This window comes from Odocoileus virginianus, chromosome 9 (genome assembly GCF_023699985.2).
Source record: "Odocoileus virginianus isolate 20LAN1187 ecotype Illinois chromosome 9, Ovbor_1.2, whole genome shotgun sequence".
NCBI classification, from domain to species: domain Eukaryota; kingdom Metazoa; phylum Chordata; class Mammalia; order Artiodactyla; family Cervidae; genus Odocoileus; species Odocoileus virginianus.
In genome coordinates this window covers 40,335,481-40,351,586 of record NC_069682.1, presented here as the reverse complement: position 1 = coordinate 40,351,586, position 16,106 = coordinate 40,335,481, and the positions used below count along the sequence as shown (strand labels likewise).

At 41.8% G+C, this 16,106-nt stretch overlaps 1 pseudogene; it reads right to left on the bottom strand.

Annotated features, from left to right (window-relative positions):
* Positions 1 to 1,169: 1,169 nt before the first annotated feature.
* Positions 1,170 to 13,308, bottom strand: LOC110142550 (prostaglandin F synthase 1-like; annotated as a pseudogene).
* Between the last annotated feature and the right edge of the window lie 2,798 nt (positions 13,309 to 16,106).

The window sequence follows — 16,106 nt, the reverse complement described above, 5'->3', positions numbered from 1 at the left end:
ATAAAACTCAATTTTTAAAATTATAATATTTATAAACTCAGTATTCTCCTCATTGTCAGTTCTATTGTTTGATTCCATGAAAGGACATTTAATGAGATTCATCACTTTTTTTCAGATTTATTGATGTATAATTGACAATTGAAATTTTACGTATAATGATGGTCTGCTATGCATATACATTGTGAAATGGTCCCCACATAGAATCAAGCTAATTAACATCCATCAACTCTGCATTACTTGTTTGTTTGTGTTTGTTTTGTTGGGAACCCTTAGGATCTGTAAGCAAATTCAATTATGCATACAGTATTATTAACTACAGTCACCTTGGTGTACAGTAGATCCTCAGAACTTACTCATCTCACGACTAAAGGTTGATACCCTTTTGACGAACATCTCCCTGTTTCCCCCACTCTAATCACATGAATGTTACATCTTTTGTTATTGCTCCTCTGGTCCCCAAGGCACTGTTCCTTTTTTTTTTTAACCTACTTTTTCTGATTCCCTCTGAGTAATTCATATTGCTTTATCTTTCAGAACACTATTTATTCTGTTCCTTCAGGTCTATTGAGTTCATCCACAAGTTTTTAATTCTCACTACTGTATTTTTCACTTCTAAAGCTTTCATTTGGTTTTTCTTTATGTATTCTGTTTCTTTGCTAGGACACTCTGTTTCCGGGTTGAAACTTTCTACTTTTTCATTTGTCCCGAGTACATTTGTAATGGCTTATTGAAACGTTTTCATGATGGATACTCTAAAATCATTCTGATATCTCAGTTGTCTTAGTGTAGGCATCAGTAGCTTGTCTTTTAAAATTCAATTTGATGCCTTCCTTGTTTTGGGAATAATGAGTAATTTTTAATGGAAATCTAGACAATGGGGATATTGTGTGTTCATTAAGCTTTAGATCCCTTTAAAAGATCTCATAAAATTGCATACTGTGGGAAATTCACTGAATGGAAGAGGAAAAAACACATAAGAACTATAGACAGGTGAAAAGCCACACCTGGAAAATTTGGAAAATATACTATGGTAAGCTTTTTCTGAGGGCTCCATCCTCTATGATCACTTCCAGGGATATCAGCATTTCAATCTGTTCCACAGGGGGGAAAAGATGAAAAAGCTAAACAAGCAGTATGTTGGATTGTTTGAATTGTGTCTTTATTTACTTTTGGGGAAAAAGACTGGGTTTAGAGATTTTTATTTCCTACTGTAGTATCATGACTGACCAGGCTAAGTGATGTCTAATAAAGCAGGCACCTTCTCATCCTTGAGATGTGCTTTGATCATCAACACCAATGCAAGAACTCTGGAGCAACCACAGACAGTTGTTAATATTCCTCATGAAATGGGTAATCTGGATGATGAGCAAATCTAAGAGATAAAGAGAAAGTTTTAGTCAAGTACCTGTTTCTGGGCTGAGTAGAGAGGTTTCTTTTAAACTGGCTTAAGCAAGAGATCATGAACTCCTTATTGCCAAATTCAGACTTAAATTGCAGAAAGTAGGGAAAAACCACTAGTCCATTCAGGTGTGACCTAAATCAAATCCCTTATGATTATACAGTGGAAGTGACAAATAGGTTCAAGGGGTTGGATCTGATAGAGTGCCTGAAGAACTATGGATGGAGGTTCATGATATTGTACAGGAGACACGAATCAAGGCCATCCCCCCAAAAAAGAAATGTGAAAAAGCAAAATGGCTGAGGAGGCCTTACAAATATCTGTGAAAAGAGAAGCAAAAAGCAAAGGAGAAAAGGAAAGATGCACCGATTTGAAGGCAGAGTTCCAAAGAATAGCAAGGAGAGAGAAGAAAGGCCTATTCAATGATCAGTGCAAAGACAGAGGAAAGCAATAGAATGGGAAAGACTAGAGATCTCTTCAAGAAAATTAGAGATACCAAGGGAATATATAATGCAAAGATAGGCACAATAAAGGACAGAAATGGTATGGACCTAAGAGAAGCAGAAGATATTAAGAAGAGGTGGCAAGAATACACAGAAGAATATACAGAAAAGATCTTCACGACCCAGATAATCACTATGGTGTGATCACTCACCTAGAGCCAGACATCCTGAAATGCAAAGTCAAGTGAACCTTAGGAAGCATCACTACAAACAAAGCTAGTGGAGGTGATGGGATTCCAGTTGAGCTGTTTCAAATCCTAAAAGATGATGCAGTGAAATTGCTGCACTAATAAGCCAGCAAATTTGGAAAACTCAGCAGTGGCCACAGGACTGGAAAAGGTCAGTTTTCATTCTAATCCCAAAGAAAGACAATGCCAAAGAATGCTCAAACTACCGCAAAATTGCACCTCATCTCACACGTTGGCAAATTAGTGTTCAAAATTCTCCAAGCCTGGCTTCAGCAGTACGTGAACGGTGAAATTCCAGATGTTCAAGGTGGATTTAGAAAAGGCAGAAGAACCAGAGATCAAATTGCCAACATCCATTGGATCATTGAAAAAGCAAGAGAGTTCCAGAAAAACATCTGTTTCTGCTTTATTGACTAGGCAAAAGCCTTTGACTGTGTGGATCACAATAAACTGTGGAAAATTCTGAAAGAGATGGGAATACCAGAAAACCTGACCTGCCTCTTGAGAAATCTGTATGCAGGTCAGGAAACAACAGTTAGAACTGGACATGGAACAACAGACTTGTTCCACATTGGGAAAGGAGTATGTTAAAGCTGTATATTGACACCCTGCTTATTTAACTTACATGCAGAATACATCATGAGAAATGCTGGGCTGGATGAAGCACAAGCTGGAATCAAGATTGCTGGGAGAAATATCGATAACCTCAGATATGCAGATGACAGCCCCCTTTATGGCAGAAAGGAAAGAACTAAAGAACCTCTTGATGAAAATGAAAGAGCAGAGTGAAAAAGTTGGCTTAAAGCTCAACATTCAGAAAACAGATCATGGCATCTGGTCTCATCACTTAATGGCAAATAGATGGGGAAACAGTGGAAACAATGACAGACTTTATTTTTGGGGGCTCCAAAATCACTGCAGGTGGTGACTGCAGCCATGACATTAGAAGATGCTTAACTCATTGGAAGGAAAGTTATGACCAACCTAGATAGCATATTAAAAAGCCGAGACATTACTTTGCCAACAAAGATCTGTCTAGTCAAAGCTATGGTTTTTCCAGTAGTCATGTATGGATGTGTGAGTTGGACTATAAAGAAAGCTGAGTGCTGAAGAATTGATGCTTTTGAACTGTGGCATTGGAGAAGACTCTTGAGAGTCCCTTGGACTGCAAGGAGATCCAACCAGTCAATCCTAAAGGAAATCAGTCCTGAATATTCATTGGAAAGACTGATGCTGAAGCTGAAACTCCAATATTTTGGCCACCTGATGCAAAGAACTGACGTTTGGAAAGACCCTGATGCTGGGAAAGATTGAAGGTGGGAGAAGAAGGGGCCGACAGAGGATGAGATGTTGGATGGCATCACTGACTCAATGGACATGAATTTGAGTAAACTCTGGGAGTTGGTGATGGACAGGGAGGCCTGGCGTGCTGCAGTCCACGGGACTGCAAAGAGTCAGACATGACTAAGCAAATGAACTGAACTAAACTGAAGCAAGAGAATTGATGTAATTTTCCTTTTGGACAAGTACAAGCCCAACCAGTTTTATAACCACTATGTGCAATTGCATTGCAGTGTAATCAACACATTGTAGAAAATAAATATGCTTACATGCACTTGGGCACATGTACAAAAATAAACTAATATATTACATTTTTGTAGGTTTTTTATTCTACAGCATAAGGAGATAAACAATTTGTGTCGATATTATAAACTCTGAAGAGGGCAGACATGAGTTCTTCCTCTTTTAAACCAGTGTCATTATGGCTTAATACCTGAAGTTAACAAATATTTCAAGGTGATGATGAGGAAGGTGACAAGAACAGTACTGTTGTTCAATTTCTTCCAAGAACTAAGAAATATTTTACCTGTGACTTCACTGGGTGAAAAATTATATATTAGATCTAGAAATAGATAGGGTGATTATAATATAAGCCACTTCAACAAGGGTTTCCATTTTGGCAAAGAAGGTAAACTCTTTGTATATATAAAGTCATCATTTTTGAGATAGGTGGTGCTACTGTTTGTAATAGCCAGGACATGGAAGCAAACTAGATGCCCATCAGCAGAAGAATGGATAAGGAAGCTGTGGTACATATACACCATGGAATATTACTCAGCCATTAAAAAGAATTCATTTGAATCAGTTCTAATGAGATGGATGAAACTGGAGCCCATTATACAGAGTGAAGTAAGCCAGAAAGATAAATACCAATACAGTATACTAACGCATATATATGGAATTTAGAAAGATGGTAACAATAACCCTATATGCAAAACAGGAAAAGAGACACAGATGTACAGAACAGAGTTTTGGACTCTGTGGGAGAAGCGAGGGTGGGATGTTTTGAGAGAACAGCATCGAAGCATGTATATTATCTAGGGTGAAACAGATCACCAGCCCAGGTTGGATGCATGAGAGAAGTGCTCGGGCCTGGTGCACTGGGAAGACCCAGAGGGATGGGGTGGAGAGGGAGGTGGGAGGGGGGATCAGGATGGGGAATATATATAAATCCATGGCTGATTCATGTCAATGTATGGCAAAAACCACTACAATATTGTAAAGTAATTAGCCTCCAACTAATAAAAATAAATGGGAAAAAATAAATAAAAGATAAACTAAAAACAAAATAGGTGGTGCTAAATCACTGGATAATTATTATTGATTAAAATGACTGGTATTAATTGCTAAAAATTACTGCCTGCTTCTTCATTGTCTGTTACTCTACCCTACTATTTTGTTATTCATTCAACCAATATTCACTAATTACTCAGGGAGAGAATAGTTTCTTAAAATTCCTTCCCTAGGACTCTACTGTTCTATGATAAGCAGAAAGTACACAGCACAGGTTAACAAACCATGTGCTATGTTAACGAGGGAGATGTGCCAAGAGAGAGACCGAGCAGGACCCAGAGGGAGGAAGTGTTGTGCTGGGCTGGACCGCCTTTCTAGATGAAATGACAGAGCAGGTGCCCCGGTGGTGCCATCTGAGTTAAGACTGACATTGGGGAGAGAGGGAACACCCGGCTATCTGGAGGAAGAGCATTCTGGGTAGAGAAAACAGCTCGGGCAGAGGCCCTGAGATGGGCCTGACACATGGGGCAGCACAGAGGCCGCTGGGCTGCACTGAGTCCGAGGGGCTGGGCAGCAGGACCTAAGTGGAGGCAGAGACACGGGGGGCCGGTCCTGCTGCCTCTGTAGGCACTGTGAGGACTTTGGCCTTTGCTCCAAGTGAGAAGGCAGGCCACCAGATGCCAAGGAGAGGGCTTCCTGATCAGACCTTTGGTTTTTTCCTAGAGAATAGCAGTATCTTTACTTTTTCAATTTAATTTTTATATTCTATTGGAGTATAGTTGATTAAAAATGCTGTGTTAGTTTCAGGTGTATAGCAAAGTGAGTCAGTTATATATGTATATATATTCTCCCGGGGAGGAGGAAACTGATGACACAGGCAGAGACCAGGATGTAGCCAGGTTTTATTTTTTATTTTTTTGAAAATCTGCATGCTATTTTATTTCCACTAGAAAAATATTATCTATATAAACTTTGGTCCAGTTTCTTCTCCTTTATCTCTGCCGTTCAAATTTAAATGCTTTAATTTTATTCCAGTAAAAATCACATATCTGACATAATAAAATACTTCACAAAAGCCAGGTTTTAGACCAAGGAGTAAGACAAAGAAGAGCGAGGAGACCTGAAAGTACGTGCAAAGGATGTCAACGTGTTGATCGATTCTGGAATTCAGGAAGAATATGGACTGAGGGGCGTGGAGCAACAAGGGTATGAGGGCTTGAAGTAAAGAGAGGTTTTCCATCCACTTCCCTAAAAGAAGAGGCAACAGAGGACTCTGTCCTTTGTGGACTAGAATAAGTGGAATTCCCTCCTTACCCTGCTCCTATAGCGTCTACAGTGGAACCAGCTACTTACTCGCCATGGTCAAAATAGCATATGTTTCTATTTAGGCCATCCAGACATCCCATGTCCTCTGGGGTCAACTGGAATTCAAAAACCTATCAGAAATATGAGACGACCAATTCAATTTCCCAGAGGCAAGTACTGCCACCCACCCCTACCTGTCCCCTGCATGCAGATACCGACACACACATTTATGTAGGAACTTGTGTAGTTTACATGAACCTGGGGTTCATCCCTGGCAAAAGTCACAGAAATTTGTCCATTCAGAGAGTTGAGGTTGGTAATTCAGGTCACCCTCAGAGACTTTGGGTGACTGTGGTGATAGCCAAGGAATTGTAGAAATTTCTGAGCCCAGATCTGATCTCCACAAACTCCTTCATTTTTTTAGCTGAAGAAATCAAGAGATGATTTATTCAGGGCCATACTGTGGAGTAAAAATGAGGGTTGAGACTTAAACTTGGCTCAAACCCTCTGTAGACTGTTCTTTCCAAACACTGTGCTTCCCGTCTTGTAGGTTTGGAGGACAGGAGAGTTAAATACAGCAAATATACCCATAGAGAACATAGGGAGATAAACTCTACCCAAATACACATTGGGAACCTCCCAAACAACCCATCCCAGGGGACAGACAATGTGTCTCTGTCAGCCTCTTGCTGCCCACAATCCTACAGGTACCTGGAAGTCCTCCTTGATCCTCTTCTCATTGAAGCTCTTGGCCAGAGCCACCACACCCCGCTGCAGCTGGTAGCACAGGGCTACCTGGGCTGGAGTTCACCAGCGCTTTTCAGCAATGGCATTGAGGACCGGATCCTGCAGGAGAGCCGGATTTTCCTTTTTCACCCTGGGAAGGAGACAGAGATGCTTTGTTTCTGAGGTTGCACATCCTTTCTACCTGGGTTAGTTTAATCAGGCTAGGGGTGGTTAATCCCCTGGAATCTTCCTCATGACACTCTGGCTGTCTCAATAGCTCCTTTGCCTTTTTTGGTAAAGTCAAAGAAGAAAGACAAGAGAAAGTGAGGTGAGAAGGGAAAATCAGGTTTTTTTTTTTTTTTTTTTCATCTTTTAAACATTTTTTAGAAACTTAGCAAAATATGGAATAAGTCAAGAAGGCAAAACTGTTGTTCCAAGTCAGCCCCAATGACCACCATTGTAACAAATAGTCAAGAATTTTATAAGAATTTGTTATTTCAAAAGATGCACTTGACTGTCTCTGTTTTGTACTCAAGTGCTAAAAGGTACACATCTATATTCCTCTTCAAGAGATTAAGAAATTAAAACTTACAGAAACGGTTATTTGTCTCATATCACTCAAATACTAAGTGTCAGAATCATGACTTGGAAACTTTGTTAGCCTTTAAAGCCAAAGCTTTTGAATTGGATGAACATTTTAATTAGCAATAATAATTTGTGCTTCCCAGGTGGCATTAGTGGTAAAGAATCCACCTGCCAATGCAGGAGACATAAGAGATGCGGGTTCGATCCCTGGGTCAGCAAGATCCCCTGGAGGAGGAAATAGCAACCCACTCCAGTATTTTTGCCTGGAGAATCCCACGGACAGATGAGCCTGCTGGGCTATAGTCCATAGAGTCGCAAAGAATCAGACACGACTGAAGGGACTTAGCACTCGGGCAATAATTACTTTTTATTCAATAATACTTTATTGAGTCCTCAAAATGTAGGCGAGGTAAAGGGTTTGTAAAGATGGATCATTCCTGCTAACTATCTTTAATTTCCCCCAGACAGTTGAGAGATGGCTCCAGAAGACACAGCATCTAGAATCAGAATACCTTTATAGAAATCATTACCATTTCTTCCTTAAGTCAACCCAAGTGAGTGTAGGCAACGAGGAGAATGTCCTTGGACTTGCAGAACTCTAGCAGTTTGCTCTGGTTGAGGTAAGGGTGACATCCCACCTGTAAATTGCCAAGCAGAAGTATTAGCATGTGGGGTCAGCAGGATCACCATCCCCAAATGTACAAGGAACACACAGAGCTATATTCACAGTGTCGGAATTATTTACAAATACCAGCAACAAGGGCCAGCACATGACCGTCATCCACAGCTGTGACCATGGTGCACAAGACCCAACAGTGTTCCTGCCTAAAAATGCCTTGTGCTTTCTCTATTCATCCCTCCTTCCCTCCCCAAGAAAGAACCCTTAGCAGCCAATTTTCTTTCCTTTCTCAACTCGGTAATCTCCAAAGTGGAGGTAAATCTCCCAGAGGACAAAAAGTAAACATTTTTAGAACTTCTGCTTTTATTTTTATCTACAAGGAAGAAAACACTAAGCCTTACTAATATCTAATATATGGATTGCCTTTAGACATGAGATGTCTAGAAGGAGATGAGATCATGTAGAAATGTAGGTCCTCTGCCAGGAAGAAGTGATGCCAGTTATTAATATTTTTACACTCCTGGTTTCCTTCCCTATTCTCCAAGATAAGGAAGTGTATGTGTTGCTCATTAATGTGAGTTTGTCTTAACAAATAGACTACTAAATTTTTTTAACTTTTACTTTTTTATGGGAGTAAAAGCTTCATTACATACTTTTACCATTTTACCCATTTTTAAGTCTACAGTTCAAAGGCATTCAGTACATTCATATCATTTGGGAGTGATTTCATACCATGTGCCCACTACTATATGTAAAATGGATAACCAACAAGTAATTACTCTGTGGCACAGGGAAATCTGTTCAACATTATGCAGCAACTTAATTGGGAAAAACATCAGCAAGGACTGATGCTGAAGCTGAAGCTCCAGAACTTTGGCCACCTGATGTGAAGAACTGACTCGTTGGAAAAGACCCTGATGCTGGGAAGATTGAGAGCATGAGGAAAAGGGGGTGACAGAGGATGAGATGGTTGGATGGCATCACAGACTCAATGAGCATGATTTTGAGGAAACTCCAGGAGATAGCGAAGGACAAGGAAGTTGGGCGTGGTGCAGTCCATGGGGTCACAAAGAGTCAGGCATGACTGAGCCACTGGAAAACAACAACAGTTGGTAAAATAATCCTAAATGGACTAGATGCATGTATATGTGTAACTGAATCACTTTGCTGTACTCCTGAAACAAACAGCATTGTTCATTGACTGTTCTCCAAGATGAAATAAAAACTTCAAAAAAGAATCCCAGTGGTTATCTCATGACAAAGGACTCAAAAGAGCCATTAAAAGATGAATTACCCATTCTCTCTGATGCATGAGTGTCCCAATATTACTGACCTTTTATGAGAAAAGTCAATCATTTGCTAGCTCTGAATTTCTAGGGTCAACTACCATAACACCTAGTAGATTATACTTCAACCTGACTCCTGGATGTTTCTTGTAAAATGCCATGGGAACAGAAACAAATAAAAGAAATAAAAATAAATGGACACCATGTTTAGCAATATCTTCAGTAACTTAAAATACATTCTGTTCTCTTGAAGCAGCTGATGTCCCAAGGTCAGTGGAAAAGAGGGAAGTGCCATTTGGTGACTTTGTTCAAATGAGGGAAGAGCAAGCTGGTGAGGAGGGAGAAGAGATCGGGGGCAGATTGATGAGGGGATTACCTGGTTGCAGACGGGCTTATGCTTGAGCCCCGGCTTGTTCAGGACCTTCTCCAGCTGCTTGTGGTTAAAGTTGGACACCCTGATGGACTTGGTCAGCCCTGTGTCCTTACACTTCTCCAGGGCCTGGGGTGGGAGGGATGATGAGGGGTAACTGGCTAGAGAAGCATACTAAATGATAGCATGAGTGGCGCTGGGTGAGGGAGAATGCAAGATGCAGACTGCAATAAATAAGACAGGAGTTGGCCAATAGGAGGAGGATGAGAAATAGGAGAATGAGAACTATTTTTAAAAATAATTTTTTAATTGGCTAAGAAGATAGAAAAAGAAAAGGATGAAAGCAGCCCAGGCAGGGTTAAGAGAACCAGTATGATTGTTAGGTGATCACCTAGAAAAATCTGGTAAAACACTAGCAGAACAAGTGCTAGGAGAAAGGAGCTTGAGCCAGGCATAGCCTGGGAAACAGGAAGCTGCCATGCTCGCCTCCCAGACCACTGGCTTCCTATTTTCTCTTTGACCTCCTTTCCTATGATTGACATCAAACTCATTGGGCTCCAGCCCCACCAGTTCCTTGATGTTTTTTGAGCATGGTGAGCTTTCTCCTGGGCTTCCCAGGTGGCATTAGTAGTAAAGTAAAATAGTAAACCTGCCAATGCAAGACATGCAAGAGAACTGGGTTCAATCCCTGGGTTAGGAAAGATCCCCTGGAGAAGGGCATGGCAACCCACTTCAGGATTCTTGCCTGGAGAATCCCATGACAGAGGAGCCTGGCAGGCTACAGTCCATAGGGTCACAGAGTTGGATACGACTGAAGTGACTTAGCATGTGCACACAGATTTCTCCTACGTTAAAACCTTTGCTTTGATTTTCTTTATGCCTACATCAGTCTTCCTCCAGATGATTGCTTAATAAATTTCATCTCCTGAAAGTCTTTGGTCAAATGCCACGTTCTCAAAGAGGACTGCAATGTCCCTTCTGTTTTTCTTTTCCTTAACAAATTATTCAATTTATTTATTGGCTGTGCCAGTTCTTAGTTGTAGCATGTGGGATCTTTGGCAATGGCATGCGAACTCTTGGCTTCCCTGGTGGCTCAGATCATAAAGAATATGCCAGCTATGCAGAAGACCCAGGTTCAATTCCTGGGTCAGGAAGATTCCCCTGGAGAAAGGAATGGCAACCTACTCTGGTATTCTTGGGGCTTCCCTACTGGCTAAGATGGTAATGAATCTGCCCAAAATGTGGGAGACAGAGGTTCCATTCCTGGGTTGGATATAGCCCCTGGAGAAGGGAATGGCTATCCATTCCAGTGTTCTTGCCTGGAGAATTCCATGGACAGAGGAGCCTAGAGGGCTATAGTCCACGGAGATGCAAAGCGTCAGACATGACTGAGAAACTACTACTTCCTGTGAATTCTTAATTGCAGCATGCAGGATCTAGTTCCCTGATCAGATTGAACCTCGGGCCCCTGCATTGGGAACACTGTCCCATGTCCATTCTGTTTTTAATTGCCTATCTGTGACCCCAAACCATCCTGGCATTCTTGGTTCCCTGAATCAGCTTCACTTTCCTATATCACTGCATCCCTCCCCTGCCCAGTAGGACCTACCACACTATGGGGCCAGAGATCTTAGTCTTGTCCACAGGTATAGCCTGAGTACATGGAAGTACCCGGGGCTAAGTACATCACAGGCACTCAGTGACTACTTACTGAATCTACACAGATGGAATGTGAAACTGAGATACAGGGACATTCATGGCCTTGTCCACGTCTACACAAGGGGCAGAACTGGACCCCGTCCACCTCTCCCCCATTCCTTGTGAGTCCTCTCTTCCTCAATATGCTAAGACATGGCCTCTTTGGAGCTGCACTCACCTCCCACGTGGTACAGAGATCCACTGTGTCAAAAGCGATGGTGTCCTCTGGGACTGGGTCCTCCCCAGGCTGGAATACAGGAAAGAAGAGGAGGTTATATCAGGCTGTGTCTGGCTTCAGCCAAGCTGTTTGGAGCCTTTAGACCTTGAGACTAATGAAACAATCTAGCCTTGTTCTTGAAAGGAAAAGGGAAATGTAGTACATTGAAAAGTACACTTCTAGAAATGTTTTTAACCCCTGAAGATTTAATAAATATTGCTTGTGTAAGGACAACTTGAGATACCCAAGACCCCATCATAGTGAGAGCTCAGAGTCATGCCATGGCCAAATGGGCTCCTTGGTCCCGATTCTTGTGGGATAAGACTCTTCCGTCCCTGCTCTCCACCTGGAGGTGGTTGTATGAGAAAGGGATTTGTCAGCATCTCAGGGCTGAGTCTCATCTCCATTACACATTCTGTGCCTTCCCTGGTTTCCACATCAGGATGTTCCCCAGAGACAGTGGGCATGAGGTCGAAATTCAAGAGCACAGGGCCTAGAAAATTTAGACATTTGTCCACAAGATCGAGGCAAAGCCATTGAAAGTATTAAACCCATCCAATACTTTGGGCACCAGATGCAAAAAGCTGACTCATTGGAAAAGACCCTGATCCTGGGAAAGATTGAGGGCAAGAGGAGAAGGGGACGATGGAGGATGAGATAGGAGGGTGACATCACTGACTCAGTGGACATGAGCTTGAGCAAACTCTGGGAGACAACGAAGGACAGGGAAGCCTGGCGTGCTGCTGTCCATGGGGTCGCGAAGAGTTGGACATGACTCAGAAACTGAACAACAACTAACCCTTCAGTCTGGGACTGGAACAGTGAGCTGGAATGGGGATAGGTGCAGAAAAAAGAAAAAACAAAGAGAATGTCAAGTATTACGTATGATTCGTCCCACTTTCACAAACTATGTCTTTTTATTTCACTCTTAATGACATTCATAACCAAAGTAAAATAACTCTCACTGACCTTCAGAGCTGTTGGGGAATGAATAAGATAAAGATCCACATAGCTCAGGTGAAGTTTTCTCAGCGAGCTTTCCAGGCAGGTTTGGACCAATTCTGGCATAGTCAATAAAGCAGAAGTAGATGTTTTTCTGGAACTCTCTTGCTTTTTTAATGATCCAATGGATGTTGGCAATTTGATCTCTGGTTCCTCTGCCTTTTCTAAATCCAGCTTGAACATCTGGAAGTTTATGGTTCATGTACTGCTGAAGCCTGGCTTGGAGAATTTTGAGCATTACTTTGCTAGCATGTGAGATGAGTGCAATTGTACGGTAGTGTGAACATTCTTTGGCATTGCCTTTCTTTGGGATTGGAATGAGAACTGACCTTTTCCAGTCCTGTGGCCACTTTGCTGTTTTAGAGACAGCAAGATTTGAATTTTCCAAATTTGCTGGCATATTGAGTGCAGCACTTTCACAGCATCATGTTTTAGCATTTGAAATAGCTCAACTGGAATTCCGTCACCTCCACTAGCTTTGTTCTCAGTGATGCTTCCTAAGGCCCACTTGACTTCACATTCCAAGATGTCTGGCTCTAGGTGAGTGATCACACCATCGTGGTTATCTGGGTCATGAAGATCTTTTTTGTATAGTTCTGTGTATTCTTGCCACCTCTTCTTAATATCTCCTGTTTCTGTTAGGTCTATACCATTTCTGTCCTTTATTGAGCTCATCTTTGCGTGAAATGTTCCCTTGGTATCTTTAATTTTCTTGAAGAGATCACTAGATCACCTGAAACTAACACATTTTAAATCAACTATACCCCAATTCCATGAATAGAGGTGCCTTGTGAGCTAGAGTTTGTGGGGTCAAAAAGAATCAGACATGACTGAGCGACTGAGAGCAGATACACCAATAAATCTTTTTTTAAAAGACTGAATGTTATGCAAACTGTAGTCCACAAGTGAATTACTGGAGTTTGTTTCACACTGAGAAAGGGAGACTCCATGACATGAGAGATTTACTTTTAAATAAAATTACTTTTATTTTTAAAAAAAAATTTAACACGTACAGTGATGTCAGCAAAATGGTGAGCTGGAAAGTGCTGAATTTTCCCATGGAAAGGTAAGAAAAGAAACAAAAATTATGTGAAAAATCTCTTAGGAACTTTGGGAAAGAATCAAGCAAATATCTTCAGAAATAAAGTGAGCATGTAATGAAGAGAAATCCGGAAAAGAGTGGAAGGATAATTTCTTGCATGTTTCTTTAAAAATATTTTTTAGTTCTTTTAATTGGAGAATAATTGCTTTACAATGTTGTGTGAATCAGTTGTAAGTGTACATATATCCCTTCCCTCTTGAGCTTTCCTCCCACACCCTTATCCCACCCTCTAGGTCATCACAGAGCACTGAGCTGAGCTCTCTGTGCTATTCAGCAGCTTCCCACTAGCTATTTTACACGTGGTAGTGTATATATGTCAATGCTACTCTCAGTTCATCCTGCCACCTCTTCCCCTATGGTGTCCACAGGTGCATTTTCTAAGTCTGCGTCTCTATTCTATGATTTTCTTGTGTTTTAATTCACACTCATCTCTCCCCTGACTTGTACAGTGGAGTCTTGATCTGTAAAGTGTGGCAGCTCAGCTCTGTGCTGCCTCCCTCAAACCAGAGTGATCGCAGAAATCCTTATGTGCAATGTTCAAACCTATGTAGGAGCTGCCTGGAGACTGGTGTCTGTTCCACTTAACTCTGAGCTTAATGTGAAGAGCATCTGGAATGTCTATTACAAGTACAGAATTCTGCCTTTAGAATTTTCTATTTTTAACTTTTGCCATTTTAATTATGATGTGTCTTGGTGTGGGCCTCTTTGGTTTCATCTTTCTTGGGACCCTCTGTTCTTCCTACACCTGGATATCTTTTACCCTTCTCAGGTTTGGAGATCTTTCTACCATAATTTCATCAAATATGTTTGCTGCATCTGTCTTTTTTTTCTCTTTCTAAGACCTCTATAATGTAAATGCTAGTGCACTTGATGTTATCCTAGAGATCCCTTAAGTTATTCTCATGAAAAAATTTTTATTCTTTATTGCTATTCTTATTGAGTGATTTCCACTATTTCTGTCTCCCAGGTTGCTAATGCATTCTCCTGTATCACCTAACCTCTTGCTGATTCCTTCTGGTGTATTTGTTACTATGTATTTGTTACTATGTTCTTCAGCTCTGATCAAGTCTTTTTAATATTTTCTAGTTCTTTGAAGTTCTCATTATATTCCTCTATTACACACATTCAGTAGGAACCTTTATTACTATTGTTTTGAGTTTTCTTCAGGTAAAGTATTTATCTCTCTTTCAATAGGTTAGTTTGGGTTTTTTTTATAATGAGGTTTTATCTTGGTCTTTCACTTGGGATGTGTGTGTGTGTTTCTTCTAATCTGTTTAGTTTTTACTGTTTGTCTCTATGAGGTTAAGCAGTTACCTAGTCCTGGGCTTCCCTTGTAGCTCTGTAAGTAAGCATCTGCCTGCAGTGCAGGAGACCCAGGTTCGATCCCTGGTTTGAAAAGATTCCCTGGAGAAGCAAATGGCGAACCACTCCAGTTTCATTGCCTGGAAAATCTCATGGACAAAGGAGCCTGGTGGGCTGCAGTCCATGGGGTCGCAAAGAGTTGGTCATGATTGAGCGACTAACACTTACGTACTTAGTCCAAAGTCTAAAGGGGTGTCTCTTGTGTGGGACACCCCACCCAGGGTGTCTCTGCATGGCCTGCCAGTGACCAGTGACTTTGGTGAGTGAGCAGGATTGGAGGCCATGTCTCCCCAAGGTGAGCTGGCAGCTGCTATTTCCATGGGAGATAGGACTGGAATCAGGATGAGACAAAGATGAGCTGAGGCTTCTTCTGGGCTTAACGGTGACTGGTGACCTGTTGGGGACAGGACTGGGGCTGGAGACACACTTCTGAGTTGGCCCCACTTTCCCCAGTGCCTGTGATGGCTGATGGCCTCTCCCCCTCAGTAGGCATCAGTGCCAAGCAAGAGTGGCTGGAGGGGGATGGCCTTTTCTGAGGTGGTCCTCCAGGCTGGTCGGAGCATCGAGCAGTGCCAGTCAGCTGCCCCATGGACTTGAAAGCAGTCACGTGTGCACATGCTCTTGCAAAGTGGAGTCTTGGCTCCTTGCATCCTTTGGTAAAGCCCCACAAGGTTTCAAATGAGTTGAGGGGGCTCATCTTCTGAGGACCAGTCCTCAGACCTGGGGCGCCTAACATGGGTCTTATACCCCTTGATCTTTAAGGACAGTCTCTGAGCCTGTTGGTACTTCTCCTCTTCTGTGTCACCTGCTGCGGGTGTGGGTCCTGACTAGATTTCTTCTCCTACCTGCCAGTTATACTCAGTGAGGTTCTTTCTTGATGGCCTCATATGTAGAAGAGCCAATACTCTTCTGCTACTCTTCAAATTTTTTGCAGCAAGAGTTACTCTATATATAGTGGTATTTTTTTTTCTTTTTTTGTTGCACAGCTCAGCTTGGGGAATCTAGTTAAACAGCTAGGGATCAAATCTATGCCCCCTGCAGTGGAAGCATGGATTCTTAACCACTGGACCACCAGGGAAGTCTCCAACTCTGCCTTTTAATCCCCTCCCAAGTATCCTCATTTTGAAGTCTTTATTATTTCACATACACAAAAAGCAAGAAGGCTTAAAC